Below are 18,543 nucleotides of genomic sequence, written 5' to 3'. Positions count from 1 at the left end.
AATAACAAAATTGTAATGGAGGTACTTCTTTCCTATATATACAAAAGTCGCTTAATGTATATGAAATGTAGTATTTTTTCTTAGCAATATGTGAGGAATGCATTTTTAATTTAAGTAATATTGCAGTGGGCATCATTTTATATTAACATTGGCAACCAATATCTTTTGTGTGATTTCTTTTTTTCCAGTTTCAGAGTAATTTAATCTTATTTACACAGTTAAAGGACAGGCAACACATTTTCCTGAATTAGAAACTGATCTTTCTATAACAAAATAGGTTTTAATTCAGTGTCATTATTACTGCTAAGGAGATCTTAGCCCTTGTCTGCTTTCAACACTTACTTATTGCTGTGTAGTCACTGCTTTCTATTAATTCAAGTCACTTATATGGTCCTGTTTTTCACTTAGTAGTCTATGGAGTTTTGAGGTTCCTATTGCCAATGGAAGGTAAATTAATAGCATTTTTGTCCTGGTTGTGACAATTATGGGGACCAAAAAAAAAAACCAAACAAATAAAAACCTAACCACAAATTTGGTTAAATTACTTAAAATGATCACCCAATTATGCTTACAGCAATAAAGTGAGTAGTAGGTGCCAATACTTCAAATAAATAGTTCAGTTCTAGGTACTTAATTGGGCATTAGCATCTAAACAACGAAGTAATTTCCCAAATGAACAGGAGGAAGACAGCCTCTATTGCTCTACACTAAACTATTAAAGACCCCAAACACTTGCCTCAGTTGTAACTACATCAGGCACTGATTGAGTACATAGAGAACTCCACCCAAGAGCTGCATCCTGTACTCTCAACTATCTCTTAGGAGGTAACACAAAATTTAATTCCTCACAATAGTGATTTTATTAAATTAGTTGCTTTATAAAACATTGCAGATGCCATAATTATTAACTGGTACAGTTTCCTGAGCATGTTTTATAAAGAAAACGAAATGCCAAAACCCTGGGTAAGTTTTTCCATTGCAGCCTAGAAGAACAAAATTTGTTTCTCAGACACTTGAATCAGGCAAATAAAAACATTTCCTTCCCCCATCTAAAGTCCTCCATCAGTAGAAATAGTTGATAAATACTTGGCCGTCAACGCACTGGAGCGTCCACCACTTGCACTGCAATAATGGAGAGGTTTACCTTCTTCACTTCAAAGCTGAAGGGTTTTGGTCATTAAAATCTTAAGTATCAAACTAGTATTTTTCAGTCACAGTATTTTCACTCTGAGATAAGCAGTCTTCTTCACATGTTTTTAATATCCTCAGCTCAATTTTAAAACAAAGACATTTTAATACTAGGTGCAACCCACATGCCCTTGCTTGCTGTAAACCGCTTTTCTTGACAAGTTATGAAGTAGTTCAAGGTGGTTTGGTTAATACTGTATTACTGAATGGTGCTGGTAAATACTACACATTTTTTTTGTCATGTTGCAACCTTTGTTTCCAATTTTGTGACTGCTGCTATGGAATCAGATAGCAACAATGAAAACATTATTAGGTTTGTTTTGTTTTTAAACTGTGATTTAGTAGCAACTGATGTTCCCAATTTTAACCCCTTGGCAACAAGATCCAAGTTCCCTCATTTGCTCTTTAGTACCTGAGTGTCAAGAGGTTAAATAACCAGCACAAAGATACTGCACTTCTGATTGTAGCATTTGGCAGAACTGAAAGGAAAGAAAGTTTTGCTACATGTTGAAGGGATTGTAGGCAACAGAAAGAAGACATCAGGACAAGATAAGAGATCACATGAAGTCTTCATAGTCTTGTACATATCCTCCATCATATCCACCATAATCAGCCAGATCGGCTTTCATGGTGGCCTTTAATCTCCACACCTTTCTTCTTATTTCTGGCTGCTTTGCTTTTCTTGCTTCTGTTTTTCACTGCAAAGCACAGTCAATGAATTTGTAATCTTTTTCAAGTCATCAATTTCCAATGAAATACAGACATCTCGAAATAGGGCTTCCAAAAATCTGGCATAATATAGTGATTTTTCCTATTGTGTGATTTTATCTTTTAGTAATTTTCCAAATTCTGTGAAGTCATCTCTTGAAGACGGGTTCATAGCATCTATTGCATAACCTGTATTCATACCAAAAGTTTCTTTTGCTAATTCAAGGTCCGATTCTTCCTTTAGCTTCTTTATCTGAAGTTTATCTGCTAATTGCTCTTCAGGTGTTAGCACTTTAGGTCCTTCAGGCTCCTCTGACCTATTTCTAATTTCTTTTTGCCTTTTCTTCTGCTGCTGTTCTTTCTCTTTTATCTTTTCTGCTATTTTTTTCATTTTCTGAAATTTTTACTTCTGGTTTTACTTCTCCTCTTTATTTTCATCATCATCATCATCATCATCATCATCATTCCAGTTATCCTTCATGTCCTCTTGCTTGTCCTTACCCTCTCAGCGGTCCCTGCCAGCCACGCCACCACCCGCGACCTTCAACATCGGGTCTCCAAGGAGAATGTGTGTGCTTCCCAGGAGTCTGAATCCCCTGACTCAGCTGCCGCAGCCTCTGCCATCTCGACTTGTGTGATTTCTTAAGCCAGAGTTTCAAAAATGTTACTTAACTTTAAAACTCTTGGGACAGGGAAAAAATGGGTACACTTTAATTTTTTTGGATATTGTGGATTGCCAACAATAACAACGATGAAGTAATATTATAAGATATTAAAACATCTAATATTATCATCCTTTGGTTCCTTGATCAAAAGGCACATTGTAGTAGAAACAAACCAATTGGGGTAGGAGATAAGAAAAGTACAATTTTTAAATGTATTAACTAAATTTTATACATTCTTGTGACTGCAGGTATAAGAGAGAGAAAAGCACACACACACACACACACACATATATAATTTACATCACTGTTGTCATCTTTCAATCTTGTGTTTGACAGTCTTTTGTCAGCTAAGGAGTTTTAAATTGATTTCAGTTTCTTACAATGTTATCTGTAGTATCCTACATTTTAGTTACCAAATTATACTTTAAAATTCTGTAAGATATCACCTCTCAACATTCCTAATTCTGTGACCTTTTAAAAGAGTTCTTCATGTTGTGGTGAGCCCCAATCATAAAATTATGTTTGTTGCTACTTCATAACTGTCATTTTGCTACTGTTATGAATCATAATGTAAATATCTATGTTTTCTAATAATCTTAAATGACCCCTATGAAAAGGTCACTATATGCCCAAAGGGGTAGCACCTCACAAGCTGAGAACTCCTATAAGTCCTACCCCTATCTGAGAGTATGACCTCATTCATTTAATAATTAAGGAGCACATGGAAATTGGGGCACTAATATCTTCATTTGAATTGCTGATACATTTAAAGCATTTGTCAGAAATAAATATCTATGACAGAGTATGTTTGTGTTATGCCATCAAACTGGAATACATAGATTGTTTTGTTACTAAATGTATGTACATACTAGTAAAATACTCTGAATGAACAATGTAGCTAAGTGTCTGTGCTACAAAAATTCATCAAATCTACAAGTCTTGACACAAAATTTATGAACTCCACAATTTTTGCCAAAGTACATATTCTGCAAATGAGAAAATTGAAAATTAGTCAAATGGACTTCACAATTCCACTTACAAGTGAAAGGTAGAGGAATTGTGGCTTGTGAGAACTATTCAAACTTAAGACCTGTCTACCTTGTATTAAAGACAGACTAATTGTGGAAGGAAATGATACATATTCTATGAAATAAATTCTAATAAAAATGAATAAATCCAGTCTTTCTTGATAAATGCTCCATTCTGAAAAGATTTTTAAGATGCAAAAAGTGTCCCTGTATAAAACACAGTAAAAATAGCTATGATAAAAAGTTACAATAATACTATGGCTGATTTCTTTTAATATTGAGAGTTAAGAGGGTCTATAAGGCTTTGAATATTGTTTTCCACAATTCCTGACACTCAAGCTATTGGGCATCTGGAGAAGAGCTCACCTGTAAAATCATGCACTCGGCTGCATGGTGTGTGCATCCACCCTGAGCCTGTCTGCAAAAGCTGAATCACATCTGGAAGGATGCCCAGAAAACATTGTCATTAATCCTTCTTCCAGTCCTTCAGGTATTTCTGTCTATATGCTGATTGGGTTGGCTATTTTAAATAATTTTAAGTCCCGAAGAAGACTGAGTATGACATATCTACTTATGTATCTTCAGATCATATATAAATGTGATTTTCATGGTATAAATTATCCGATGATATAAAGTATCCAATCATACTTACAGTTTGTCTGGCCAGTATAAAGTAACTGATCATGAGTAGATTTCATTCCCTTCCAGATTCTCAGTTGGTTATAACTCAACTTTGAATCCATCTGCTATATAAATGAAATTTTCTGGAAAACAACAAAACAAGGAATTTAAAATGTGGAAGAAAAACTGAAGACAGTCTCTCATTGCTGTTTCTTCCTTGGCTTTTCTTGCACTGACTTCATAATGTTGCTATAACACATTGTCACACACTGGGTGATTTAGAATTACAAAATAAAAGCTTATCCTGCTTGCCTTCCTAGGAATCCATGCCACCAATAATAATTGGTCAAGTCTTTTCTTTCTTCTCTCCCTCCTCAAGACCCAATTCATGTCCTCTCTCCTCCAGGAAATATGTACACACACACTGATAAGTAGTGCTCTTTCCTAATTCTTACTTGGATGTCCTAACCCCACTTTCCTTCCTAAGGCTCATGTTACTCTCACTAGAGATAGAGCTCTGGTGCTTTCTTCCCTTGGGCATTCTAATTCCACTATTTCAGGACTTTAATATTTACCTTACAGATCTGTCTCTGGCCTTCTAAATTTAAACCTCACTTCCCACAACCTCAATCACTCTAGTCTTGTCTTCTGCGGAGCTGAGTTAATATTCTGCTTGCTAGGAGGAGAGATCAGCCACCCCTCTCACAGTGATACCTAGAGATGTCTATCTTAGGACCAAATTGGAAGGCCTGCTTACTTTGCAGGTAGTGAGAGTCATTACCTATCTTTCCCTCTGATACATTATCCCCACTGTATGATGTAACATGAAAAGTAAAAACCCAGAGAGAGCTACTGCAGTACAAGCTTCAAGCTGAAAATAAGAGAATCAAAACGGCCAATCCAATAGATCTGATCTCTACCAAGTTGAAATGGCAATCCTGTTTCCATGAATCCTCAGAAGCAAAAGACTTCCTGTCTCCTCCTCCTTATATTCCTTTCTCTACCCAGCAATATCATTCCTTTCTTCACTTCCCTAGTGCTGGGATTAAAGGCATGAACTTTGTTACTCTTCACTCTTGTGTAGGCCAGGTTGGCCTTGAACTAAGAGATACCCATCTGTTTGTTTCCTGAGTCCCAGGATTAAAGGTATGAGTCACCTCTGCCTGGCTATATAGCTTGCTAGTACAACTTCTGTGATTAAAGTTGTGTATCACCATTTTCTGCCTGTGTAACTTGTGGCTAGCATTGCATTCTGAATCCTCCGGCAAGCTTTAATAAATCATATATCGTATGCTACCACAGAATGAACACTTACTTTCTCCTCTTACTTCTTCACCCTTCTGACACACTGGCCTCAGTCTCGCAAGACCTGCTTATAATAGGAGGTAGCTTCATATATCTCCTTCCTAGCACCTAAACTCACTGCATCAAGACATCCCATTGCCCCATACAAAACCCTGTAAGTTAAGACCCTTTGGAGCCCAGTCATTACACCAAATCAGAAGTCACAGTTCACTACACATCTACCTCAGATACTCCAGTCATGATTAAACAGAGAACTACAAGACTGAGATCAAAGAATCTCCTAGATGACCCAAAGCCAGGAAAGCCAGGGTCACAGTGAGTATAAAACCAAACACCCACTAAACACAGGTGGGTCAGAAATTCATGTTGAGAGACAGTTAATGACCTAATATTGGATTCCCATGTCCCATTGAAAAACACAAGCAATATGAAAATCCAAAAAATGTAACTCCTCTTAAGACAAAAATCACATAGTAATAGGTAGTTGTTAACATGAAAGTTAGAAGAAACTAAAAACACAAAATTCTTAGAAACAATCATAAAATGTTCAAAAATTTAAAGAAAACGTAAGTAAATACCTGAAAGAAATACAACGCACACATACACACACACACACACACACACACACACACACACACAAATAAAATAAAGATAACAAGTATGGATATGAGAAGAGAATTAAATAAAAAGTAATGTTGAAAAAGGTCCCAATTAAAATGACGTTGGAAATGAAAATTCTGTTAAATCTCATAAAAAGCTCAATGAAATGCCTCCAGAAAAGCAAGACAGCATGTGTCACGTGAAAAAGAGAATGCCAGGTATTGAAAACAATGCATGAAATTTGCATAATTTAACCAAAGAACATTATTTTTTAAAAGTTTTAAATGCATTAATAAGATATGTACAATTTATGGAATGCCACCAGAAGGTGCACAGAAGGAGAGACTAAATATATGAAACAAAGCACATTTGAAAATTTGCAAGAGGGAAATCCCACGTTAAATGTTAAGAAAAAATCAATTCTGCAGATGATTTCTTAGCAGAGACATTACAAGCCAGAAGAGTTTGGAGCAATACACTTCAAGTTTTAAAAGACAACAGCTGCCAACTCAGACTTGTTTACACAGCAAAACTATCTGTCATAATTGAAAGAAGCAGAAAAGTCTTCCACAGTAAAAAAGAAGAAAAGAGGAAAAAGAGCCATATTATCATCAAGCTAGCCTTGCAGAGAATACTGAATGTATGATTTCTCACAGAAGTTGATAAGCATAGGTAGGACTAAGAAAACATGTAATGTAGGGCTAAGAAAATATTACAAATCAAAAAGACCCTAGCAATTAACATGTATATTACACTAATAACTTTCAACTTTGATGGAAATCATTCTGCAATCAAAAGACACATGCTAGCCAATTGTATTAGAAAACAACCAGCTCTTTCCTTACTATAAGAAATATATTTAACCTGTAAGGATACACACTTCTTGGGCATGGAAGCATGGAAAATTCCTGGCAGACAGGACCCACTGTCATCCTAGGATCCAAAAAAAAAAATGTGAAACTATAAAAGAATAAGAACAATGAACAATCCACCAGGAGGACATTTTAGTTCTAAACATACCCAAAAAAACTTGTGTGATACCAATTTCATAAAAAGACATTAGTTGATGTAAAAAACGCATACTAATCACAACACAGTTTTACAAGGGGAATTCAATAATCCACCTTTACCAATGTACAGGGCACACAGAGAGAAAATTAAAAGAGAAATGTTGTAATTAAATGCTTTTCCTGATCAACTGGACCTAATAAATACTCATAAAATATTTTAGCCCTAACACTACAAAATTGCATTCCTCTCAGCAGCCTATAGAAGTTTTCTAAAACAGATCACATATGGGGAACTGAAATAAACCTCAGTAACTATAGGAAAAAGTAGGATAATTCCTTATATTCTATCTGGACACAACGTAATAATGTTCAAAAACAATAACAAAAGAAACTATAAAAACCCATGAAGATTAAAGCAGCACACTACTGAATGGTAAAAGGTCATGAAAGAAAAACCACAAACAAATAAAAAATTCTTAGAAGCAAATGAAAATGAAAAAACTTTACAAAATCATCTGGGAAAAAACAAAAGAAGTTTTAAAAAGGACACTCAGAGCAACAGCTGGTTTCCCTATTGCCAACAGTTCAGATTAAATCTTAAGATATATGAAGCACCATAATAGAAAACAGAAGGAAAAAAGATAAAAGCAGCTGTATTTATATGAGAGAGAGAGGCCTGGGGACTGTGCACTGGGGTACCTGTCCCCGTGGTCTAGTCCATCCAGAGTCTGCCAACACTGAGGTGCTAGTCCTGCCTCCACCCACAGGAAGAGGAAGCCATCGGAGTATTGAACCTACTTGCACCCACTGGAACAAAACCTTGGACCTCTACTCACCAGGAGAGCAAGAGAACCCACTGGCAAAGGACACAATCAACAAGACAAAATGGCAGCCTACAGAATGGGAAAAGACTTCCACCATCCCCACATCTGACAGAGAGATCATTTCCAAAATATACAAAGAACTCAAGAAGCTAGTCAGCAAAATACCAAACAATCCAATTGAAAAGTGGGGTACAGAACTTAATAGAGAATTCTCAATAGAGGAATCCAAAATGACTGAAAGACAATTAAGAAAGTATTCAACATCCTTAGCCATCAGGGAAATGCAAATCAAAACAACTCTGAGATACCATCTTGCACCTGTCAGAATGACTAAAATAAAAACACCAATGACAGATTATCCTGAAGAGGATATGGAGAAAAGGGAACACTCTTCCACTGCTAGAGGTAGTGCAAACTTGTACAGTCACTTTGGGTATCAGTATGGCCTTTCCTCTGGACATTGGGAATCAGTCTACCTCAAGATCCAGTAATTTTACCCTTAGGCATATACCCAAAGGATGCACATTCATTCAACAAGGACATCTGTTCAACTATTTTCATAGCAGCATTATTTGTAATAGCCAGAACCTGGAAGCAATCTAGATGCCTCTCACCTGATGAATGGATAAAGAAAATGTGGTACATTTACACAATGGAGTATTACTCAGTGGAAAGAAATCAATGAAATATTGAAATTGAAAGGCAAATGGATGGAACTAGAAGAAACTGTCCTGAGTGAGGTAACCCGTCACAAAAAGACAAAGATGGTATGAATTCAGTCATATATGGATATTAGACATCTCTGCCCACCAAAGAAGATATAGTTCTGTGTTTTCTTTAAAATTAGGCAATAATTATGTCACACAATCTGGAGAAATAGTTTCTTGTACTTCAGGATGTTTAAGATGTGTGAACTTAAAAGAAGTCAATTCTAAGAACTAGAAACAAGACTACAATCATAGAGTATCATTCTTGCTTGTGTTCAAACTTGATCTTGGTTTCATCTCAACACTACTGTCATGGGTAGTATTTTTGTCTTTAATCCTCTAATATAGGCATTACCTTGCTATGACAAAATGCCCAACTATTCCAAAGAAACAGTGAAGGTTTCGGGTTAGAAGTTTTAGTCTGTCACTAGAAGAAATGTGGAGATCATGACAGTAAATAACTTGCTGGGGATTAAGAAGGATAGAGGAAGAATCTCGATGTCTGTAACCTTTCGTGCGTTCCCATTCAGTTTCATCCATGCTCTCAGGTTGATGGGTGAGGTGGACCACTTTCAGAGCTGGTCTTTTCTCTATAGTATAGTCTTTGCTGAAAAAATCCCACAGTCTTATCCAAGAAATGCTTTGCTAACATTTGAGTCAAAGTAGGCTTAAAGTCAAGCATAGCCATCACAGACTTACTGTTGTTAACTTGATACCAAAATTCACCTATTGAAACCAAAGTGTTATACTCATGTTCATCCAAAAGCTCCTGTATGCCTCATACTAAATAATACATTTAATTCATCTCCAAGAGTTCCCATATTCTTATCATTTCATCACACCAGAATACATAGGAAACCTTTCCATTCTAAAAGGAATAATGAGGGTGGTAGCAAAGAGAAATTGGATGAAAACTACAAAAATCCAGTTAAACTGTTAAATTGGAGTACAAGTGGCATTATTGGAGCTCTAAAGTCTTGGAAAGCCCCACCTTTATGATCTGGGTGGATGTAAAAACAATGATCAATTTAATGAACTGTCTCTGGAGCCTGCCTCTTTTTGTTAACAGATCTTCCACATTTTTGGCATCTCTAGCTTCCTGGAGTTTCCACTATATCATTGTCTTTACCTTCATAGCTTAAAACTACTCTGTCAAGGGCTGCCTAAAAGAAGCATGACCATGTCATGTGTGACCTGACCTCTAAGCTTTTCTTTAAAGCATAGTTGGAAGGTTCCATGTGTCCAACAACTCTTGTGTTCTTCATGTATAAAGACCAGAACCATATGGATGACTCCAAAATCATATGCTAGTCTGAGAAGGAGCAGGAATAGGGGGGAGGAGGAAGTGCATGGGAGACACTTAGAATTTCTCCAAAATTAAGGAATAGATCTGATTTCATATACTTCCAGGGAACAACATGAAGTTCCATGGCACACTTATGTGCGAAGAAGTCTGAATTAGTCATGTAGTAGATGGAACTAAAAATTAAAGTCATGCTGTGAAAACAACACAGCATGACTTCATAATTCTCTGTATAAGACTAAGAGCTTCAGGGGGACTTGGCCTGATTTCTTTCAGGCTGGAGCTCTGAATTCTCAGAGCAACAAGTACCATAAAGGGTTAGGCCCATGTCCAATCATATTTAATTCCTGTAGGAAAGGATTTTTTAATGGCCATTTCTAAAATTTTCTAAATATCCATGCAAAGAAATGTCGTGTGTGTGTGTGTGTGTGTGTGTGTGTGTGTGTGTGTGTGTTTTCATATGTGGATAGGGTGCACATGTCATGAATGCATCAATGCTAAAGGAGGATCCCAATGATCAGATCCATCTCTCTTTATATTATTCCTTTGAAATAGAGTCTCTCTCTGAGACTGAAGCTAAGCTGATAGATAGATAGCAAGCCCTAGCAATTCTCTGCATCTGCTCACTGATGATGCCCAGTTTACATGCCCATGAATAGCTAAACTCAACCTTTTAAATATATAATAAGCAGTGAAATCAGGTCCTCTTGCTTCACCTCAACTACTCTTACCAGTAAGACATCTTCCCAGTCTCTTTAGACAGTTCTCCACTCCATTATCATGTGTAGCAACTGTGTTGATCCTAATTTTCTAATGATTATTTTCCATGTTGGGCTGACTTTTTGTCGCTTTAGCAAAATCCCTCAGAGTGACAACTTGGAGAAGGGAGGAATGGTTTATTTTGTTTAATGGATTGAGAGGGCTATGTTCATCGTGGTGGTGGGAAGATTGAGTACAATGAACAAAGTTCATATTTGGTAGGCAAGGATCAGAGAGAGAATCCCTGTGCTAGCAGAATTTGTCTTTTACTCTTCCATGGAAACACTTTCAAATTAAGCCTATCGTAGTGCTATACTAATCAATCGGCATTACTCATCAGTCAAAATTAACCTTCACACTCATTCATTTAAATATGATACATCTGAGTAATGCATTGTTTCAAATCATGTAAAATGTAAGTCACCTTAACATTTGAATATTGCACCTAAGTACAGGAGGATTAAATTACTTCCCTTCTTTATAGAGAAAGTAAAACCACAATTTAAAAAGATTTGGTGAATTATTTTATGGTATTATAGCTTCCTATATAATCATAGATCAGTGCAGACATTTCCATATTTAAAAAAATAATAGACTTCGAATCCATGGTCATGGGTCCAGATGAATGGGTCTATAAGCCACCTTTATTCTTTTTAAGCTCAGAACTTTATCTTCAAAAGTGGGGAACGTAAGGTTAACAGTGAAGTTTAAGATCAGGATATATACAAAGTGCACTAAACTTTCTGGATGCTGTTTCCCAAACCTGGTTTCCATTAAAAATTTTCCCTAAGTGCTCTGGGACCCTTGCCTTAGCCTCTATTCTCTACTCAGAAGAGTGGAAGAATTCTTAGCCTATGTTTGGCAAGGATCTTATACAATCAACAAATGTGTTACCTGGTTGGAAGGGAAAGACTACTGGGAATGAAGAAAGGGGGCCAGTTTTATGAGCAATAAAATGAACATGGCTGTGTGTTTAAAAGACTCTCACTTGAACTCCACTGAGGAGAGTGACTCAAAATTTTGGTGTTACTTTCTGTGGGACCAAGTACTTACTTTGGATCACCACAACAGAGGAAACAAAATGGAAGATTCATATGTAGAAGAACTGAAACTCAATTAGAATTTGGAACTTGAATTTCCGTATTCTGGTCTAATAAAAGAGTCACTTTGTTAGTGGAAACTTGTTGGGTAGATGTTTGTGGATTAAGTATGTGGCCACCTTATATAGATAAGTTTGCACGTGTATAGATGGCCCTTAGCCTAAATAAAACGTAAGGCTAAGGGAATTAGTGAAGTTTTATATGTACACCTTTATAGTCATATGGCCATATGGCTGTGTTGTATTATTTTATAAATATGTGTGAAAAGTTCTAGTTCTATGACTAAAAGAGTTTGAACACAGCAAGATCATGAAGTTTGGTATTTTCTAGACTAAAATTATAGAAAGAATAATTTTGTGTGATACTGAAAGTAACCAGATTTGTGTTTAGTTAATATCATCTTACAACAATTGAGATTTCATAAGCACACTTGTCTTAGTCTGGGCACTTTTGTAGTCATCATTCTAGATAGTTGGATGTGTAAGAATAAACAACTAAAAGTGAGTTAGAAAGATGAGAAAAATATAAAGAAGTGTCATATGAAAAAATTTAATAAACAGAAAATATAAATATTCAAAAAACTGAGAAAATTAGATTAAATATAAATTTGATATGTTAAAAAGATTATAAAATTCCACAAAAATATATAACAAAATAAGGTTTTGAGGGTTGAGATGGCATATAGTAGGATCACTTCAGTTAACAATCATGTTTTAAGAAAATATTGTTTATAATATGTGGAATGAAGAGTCCAAATAAAGAAAACCACACACATACATATCACATACACACACACACACACACACACACACAAAGACAATGACAGTTTGAATCCAGTTGGCTCACATAATACTTTAAACATTTTCAGTGTGTAATTCCAAAAAAAGGACACTACTGGAAAATGATAATAGTAATAAATATATTCAGAACAAAAGTAAAGAAAACTTTCTAGACAAGGAAAAGAGGTTCGTTACAGAAACATTATGGAAGGAAAGCAGTGAAATTAAGTTCAAATATACAAATTCAGTTGGTCCATCCCAAAAGGAATGAAAGAACAGTAACAGAAATAAAACACTGGCTGTCTGTACCACAGTAGAGAAATGCATGGCACAGAAAATCTATTTAAAGAGTTGATCATTAAAGTGTCACGGAAAAGCTAAGACAGCCAAGGTCATGGTTTTATTCCACCCCTATCAGTGAAGGTAGATAAGTTTCACCAGTAGATTAAGTTCAGGATGTGTTGTAGGTAACTCCCCAGGAAATACAGATGAGAACAATTCAGCCTTTTGCCCAGCAGTCTGTTCTATGAGATCTGAGTTATTTAAAAGAAAAAGAATTCTCATTTAATTTAGTATCAGTACACAAAGAACAGTGTGTGTGTATGCACGCACGCATGTGGGGAGTTCAGAAATTTAAATAGATAAGTGAGAGGCAAGCATCCCAGCTTCAAGTTGATGACCGATATTTTCACAGGCTAAAGAAAAGTAATAAATGCTATCTCTTTAAGGAAGATGTAGCATTATAATTCTCTACAAATATAGTCCTTGCAGATTATGAAAATGAATTACTCCCATAGATATTGGGTCCACAGGTAATGTTGAAAAGCCATGGCTCCATTTAGCTGCTATAGGGCATAAAGAAGTCAAACCTCTGTCTATCAAACCTCTGTCAGTTAAGAGCACTGAGTTCAGAGTTGCATTTTGTGGCAATATATTGAAATTTTCAATGAATACAGTAGGAGAAGCACTTTATTTTCTAAATTCTGTGGTGGTTGAGCAGGACGTGATATCTTGGGAGGCGGTTGGCATTGAACTCAAATAATTAAACTACATTTGGAGAATAGAGCATTATTCAGTCGCAGGAAAAAATATACAAGTATGTTTAGTTTTAAGACTCTCTTTTGCCAAGACTTAACAAAATACAGAAAATGGGTGTATAGATGGACTTTAAATCTCTTTGTATTTACTTAGTGAGGTAATGTAATACTTGACTTTAATTACTTTTAACTTTGTAGCAAATGTTTCCCTTGAGAATTTGTTAAGGAAGACATTAGTAGTCTTCAAATGGGGTATCTTTGCGAAGTTTATTTTAAAGTTATAACTTTTTTTTCTCATGATCTCATGTACCCTATGGGAGAAAGTAGCCAGCTATAACAAGGAAGGGAAATAAAATGTCAAACTTATTTTTAAGTTAGGGTATAAAGAGACCTTGGGAATAATTTATTTTATGTGCTGTTCTTGTTTATTTTATAATTCAATGGGGCATGACCCTGCTCTTCCCATCAGAAGTTGATATTTGGGAGTTACTTCTGAAAGACTGGATGAAAACTGTTAGGGAAAACTGTATACTCTTTTAACTCATTGACTCATACTTCTGGTTGACCATTGATTAAGTGGTCAAGCTCAAGGAGTTGAAAGAATAAAATTCTGGTAGAGATAAGTGACTCTTCAACTTAGTTTTTATAAAGACGTTTACTGAACATCCTTCCATTCATTCCACACCTTCTCCACTCTAGAGAAGATGATAGGTTTGTTGAAATCAAAGTTGACAATTCTCGACAGGATGTTTATTCTTTTACAAATTCTTATATGTAAAAAACATGTTTATCAGAATTCCTCCTCCTCCACCCTGAATAATAAGACACAGATCATTTAAAAGATAACTTTAATTTGTGATTAGAAGAACCATGAGTCCATTTTCATAGTGCTAATATACCATATTCTACAGCAATAACTTTAGCTATCACAATGTCTTTTTGTTAGTATTTCTTACTGTTAACATCGAAATGAGAAAGAGAAATAGCATGTGAAGTTTAGGGTTCCCTATCATTTACTGCATATCACAAACCTGAATGAACTGTAAAAATTTTTGTATATAACTTATCTCCTATTATTTATTTAATATTTGCTATATGTGAGAGACAGAATTGTGTGTCAGTGACTTATTTACATATAGTTTCATTGTTGATAACATGGATGGAATGTCTCTAACAGGCCCCTATTCTGAATCTTCCAAATCATCAACAGCCCTCTTGTATCTGCCACTTCTAATTATGATATCAAGGATTACATAGCTTACATTATCAATAAGATAGGATAAAATATGAGACAATAAATGAGGATTGGTTTTATTTTCTCTAAATTAAAGCATCAAGACTTGATTTTGTACATCTTGCCTGTTCATCATTGATAACCAGGGAGGTAGCACTCCCTATAGATATTGATGGACACAGACTGATGAATGTTCCATTATAGCAGATGCTTCTAAAACTGCAAAGTCAAGGGAAAAGAAATGTCCTAAACCACCTCTTGCCTTTAAAAATGTTAATAGTGATATGATATGACACATGTCACTATCAGTTACATTGCCTTGCCAAAGCAAGTCATGCTTATTTCTATCAGGAAAGGATCATCAAAATCTCCCATTGGGAAGAACACTCAATATATTTTTGAAGAAATTTATGAAATTCTTTCATCCTTTGATATTGACCACTTCTACTTCTGACATCCGTCTTCCTTTTTATTGTATTTTGAACTGGAGTGATGAAATTAAATTTTGTTGAAAGCAGTCAATAATACCCCTGCTACTATCTGAATTCTGTGTTTCCCTGGCATTGTCTCTTTCAGTTAATCTGCTTCTACCACATATGTCTTATTCATCATGTATCCCAATTAATTAATTCCTTGAGAATTAAAAATAAACTCTTAGCTCAATATCCCCCCTCACACTAAAGTCATGTATTTTTCCACGTGAAACCTCATGAACATAATCTGATCTGTTAACATTTCTATCACTGTTTTTATGGTCATCTATGCCATCAATAGAACCACCCAGGAATCCACACTCGTAACATTATAGATAGAGCATTCCCTAGTCTGCTTCATCCTATAAGCCAATTCCAAACCATTCTGCATCATACCATCAGGTGTGTTCAGAGTAATTATTTCATTTCTTACTACATAGGTATTCTGGTAATCCATTTGAGTTGATATATTAAAATGCCTGAGATAATCAAATTTAAAAGAGGAATTTGTAACATGAATACTAAAACCCCACAGACAGATATTGAGATTCAAGCTGAATATCAGAGAATCAAGGCATCCAAGCCACTAGCTCTTATCTCTGTCTGAGATGGAAATGGATGATTCTGTCTCCACGAATTCTCAGAGACAATGCTGTCTCTCTGAAACCTCAGACTGAATGCTATCCACCATACCTCAGATTGCAATCCTCTCTTCAATGTGGCTGGAGACTAATTACCTAAGACGGACTTTGCTTCTTCTAAATATACCTCTCTATAGCTGGGATTAAAGAATGGGATCCTAAGTGTTAAGATCTCCTTTGTGTGAGCTGTTTCTTTTTTAGACTGATTCACTCTAATATGACCATGGGTGGCCTTCAACTCATCCATCTGCCTTTGTCTCCTGAATCCTGCCACCATTGCCCAGATTCTATAGCTAATTAGTGTGACTGGTGGAATTACATAAGGTCCCACTATGAACAGGTTCTATATTTCCTCCCAGGAGCACAAACTGAGGTCTACGACTAATACATGGGCCTCTGGGGAATGGTGGCAGCAGAGGCATTCCACATACCAGAAGTTCATTTCTATTTTCAAGAAAAGTGTACTTTAGTGGTGATAACACAGAATTACTCTATTTGTAAAAAAATAAAAATAAAAAGTAATGTAACCTGTCTCAGTACAACAACAGCATGGTTTCATCCCATACCTACAACTGGTCAGTTCATCTGATAAATTCCATGCTTGTGGTAATACTGTGTTTTGTGTTTGTTTTTCATTTTTTGTTGTTGTTATTTTGAAGACATGGTTTCTCTGTATAGCAGCCCTAGCTACCTTAGAACTCACGCTGTAGACTAGTTGGCCTGGAACTCAGAGATCCTCAAGCCTCTGTCTTCCAAGTGTTGAGATTAGCAGTATGTGCCACCATATTGTTATATTGTGTTTTGAAGAATTGAATCCATTTGGACAATGTATTCTTGCAATGGTAATGTTTGAAATCAGACAAACCTTTGATGCTTGCAGAACACAAAATGTTAATGCATTATATTCCTTTCCACAATAAGATTGCAAATAATTAACTATGCATTTTTGTTTACATTCTTCCTCCTCATGATAGCTATACGATTAATTTTGAGACCTTCCATGTCATTTATTATTGTTCATTTTAACCAGATGACCTAAATAGATATCTGAGTCCTTTAACTGATGTGTCTGCTTTATATGGATGTTTTGTTTCTATTGAAAATATTGAGTTTTATTAATTCGTTACTGTACTTAGGCATCTAGGTATCAAAAAGGAATATTAATAATAGTATCAGTATATCATTAGACTGCTTTTGAAGTTTGTTATGGTCTTCAAAAGATAAAGTTGTCTCTTCCAAACTTGTCATGAACCAAGTGAAATGCGAAAGTTTCAGAGAGCTTGTAGCTGTTGGGAGGGTAAGTTCTAATGTCAAAGGTGGGAGACACTAGGCAGAAAAGGATATGGTTCACTATTGAGGAGAGTAGACTGGAGAAGGAGCACCTCAAAAGAAAGCAGTGCCTAGTTGGACTAGATAATTCCATCCAAACCAACCATCACTATGGAGGGACTCTGACTACTCAGCGAGAAATCACAGAAACAGGCCAAGACCTCTCTGCTCCCACTCAGTCTAGAAAGCTGTTCTCCAGACACAAGAGAGATGTTTTAACTCTGATGAAGTGACAAGTTTGGATTCAGAACAACAACCTCAAGTTTTAAGTGGCTGGCCAGGAGCCTTGAATGGTAATATTTTGCTCTTTTCACAGTTAAAGGCTTTTACGGAAGCATAAGCAAAGCCAAGTACTTTTTTTTCATGTTTTCTCTCTGTCATTAAAAGGAAGAGCAGTACACCTTATTAAAGATAGAACTTTTTCTCAGATCTTCTTTCAAGTGTTGTTTTCTGAACTGCAGATGCTGGCAAGACGTGATTAATGTATATTGTGTATATTTATTCAGAATGCTGTGCCTAATAAAGTCTGGAATGTGATATTATTTTAACTCGATCAAGTTACACCACTCTAATATCAATTAAATTGCAGTGAACATTGGTATGATTTCTCTAAAGGTGTAAGTAATTAAGCAACACAGGTTCATAAAGAACCTAACCATTACACCTGTGATTAGAAAATTGGCCTAAGAGATAGTTTCAATTCTATAAATAATTCTTAATGCAATTTTGTCATGAAAATATAAGGAAAACTAATTTTATCCTCATTTTTCTTCATAGTGATCAACATTGTGTATGCTCACTCCTGCTGAGATGCAAAGGTCATTACAATTCTTGAAGTTGAAGGCATCGTGTGACTACAACACTTAGTTACACCAGTACTCAATCCCACATTTAGCTCAAAGTCATTTGGAGATATTTTCTTTCAGGGATGGGGATAATATTTTTCTATTCACTTTTATTTATTTTTCCATAAATGCTACAAGATGAGCAGGGAAATATAAAACAGACAGAGCAACAACAAAAGCATTAACTACAGCAGGGTCAGAAGAATTGGATGAAGGGAGTTGGCGCTTATTGAGAAGTACTGTTCTTGTATGAAATTCATTCATTTATCTGCTTGTGATGTCCTGAGAACATGTGGACCGCTAGTTATTTTCTCCAAGATAGATGTTATGATAAACCCAGTCTTTGAGTTCCTTAGTTAATTCTAAAATTAATATTTCGAAGTAGAT

The 18,543-nt window shown here is 35.7% G+C and overlaps 1 pseudogene; it reads right to left on the bottom strand.

Annotated features, from left to right (window-relative positions):
* Positions 1-1,745: 1,745 nt before the first annotated feature.
* On the bottom strand, positions 1,746-2,520 carry LOC101841327 (annotated as a pseudogene).
* Between the last annotated feature and the right edge of the window lie 16,023 nt (positions 2,521-18,543).

Source organism: Mesocricetus auratus, unplaced genomic scaffold, assembly GCF_017639785.1.
Source record: "Mesocricetus auratus isolate SY011 unplaced genomic scaffold, BCM_Maur_2.0 Super-Scaffold_100011, whole genome shotgun sequence".
NCBI classification, from domain to species: domain Eukaryota; kingdom Metazoa; phylum Chordata; class Mammalia; order Rodentia; family Cricetidae; genus Mesocricetus; species Mesocricetus auratus.
Note: the sequence above shows the minus strand (reverse complement) of the source record. Positions and strands in the feature narration are given on the sequence as shown.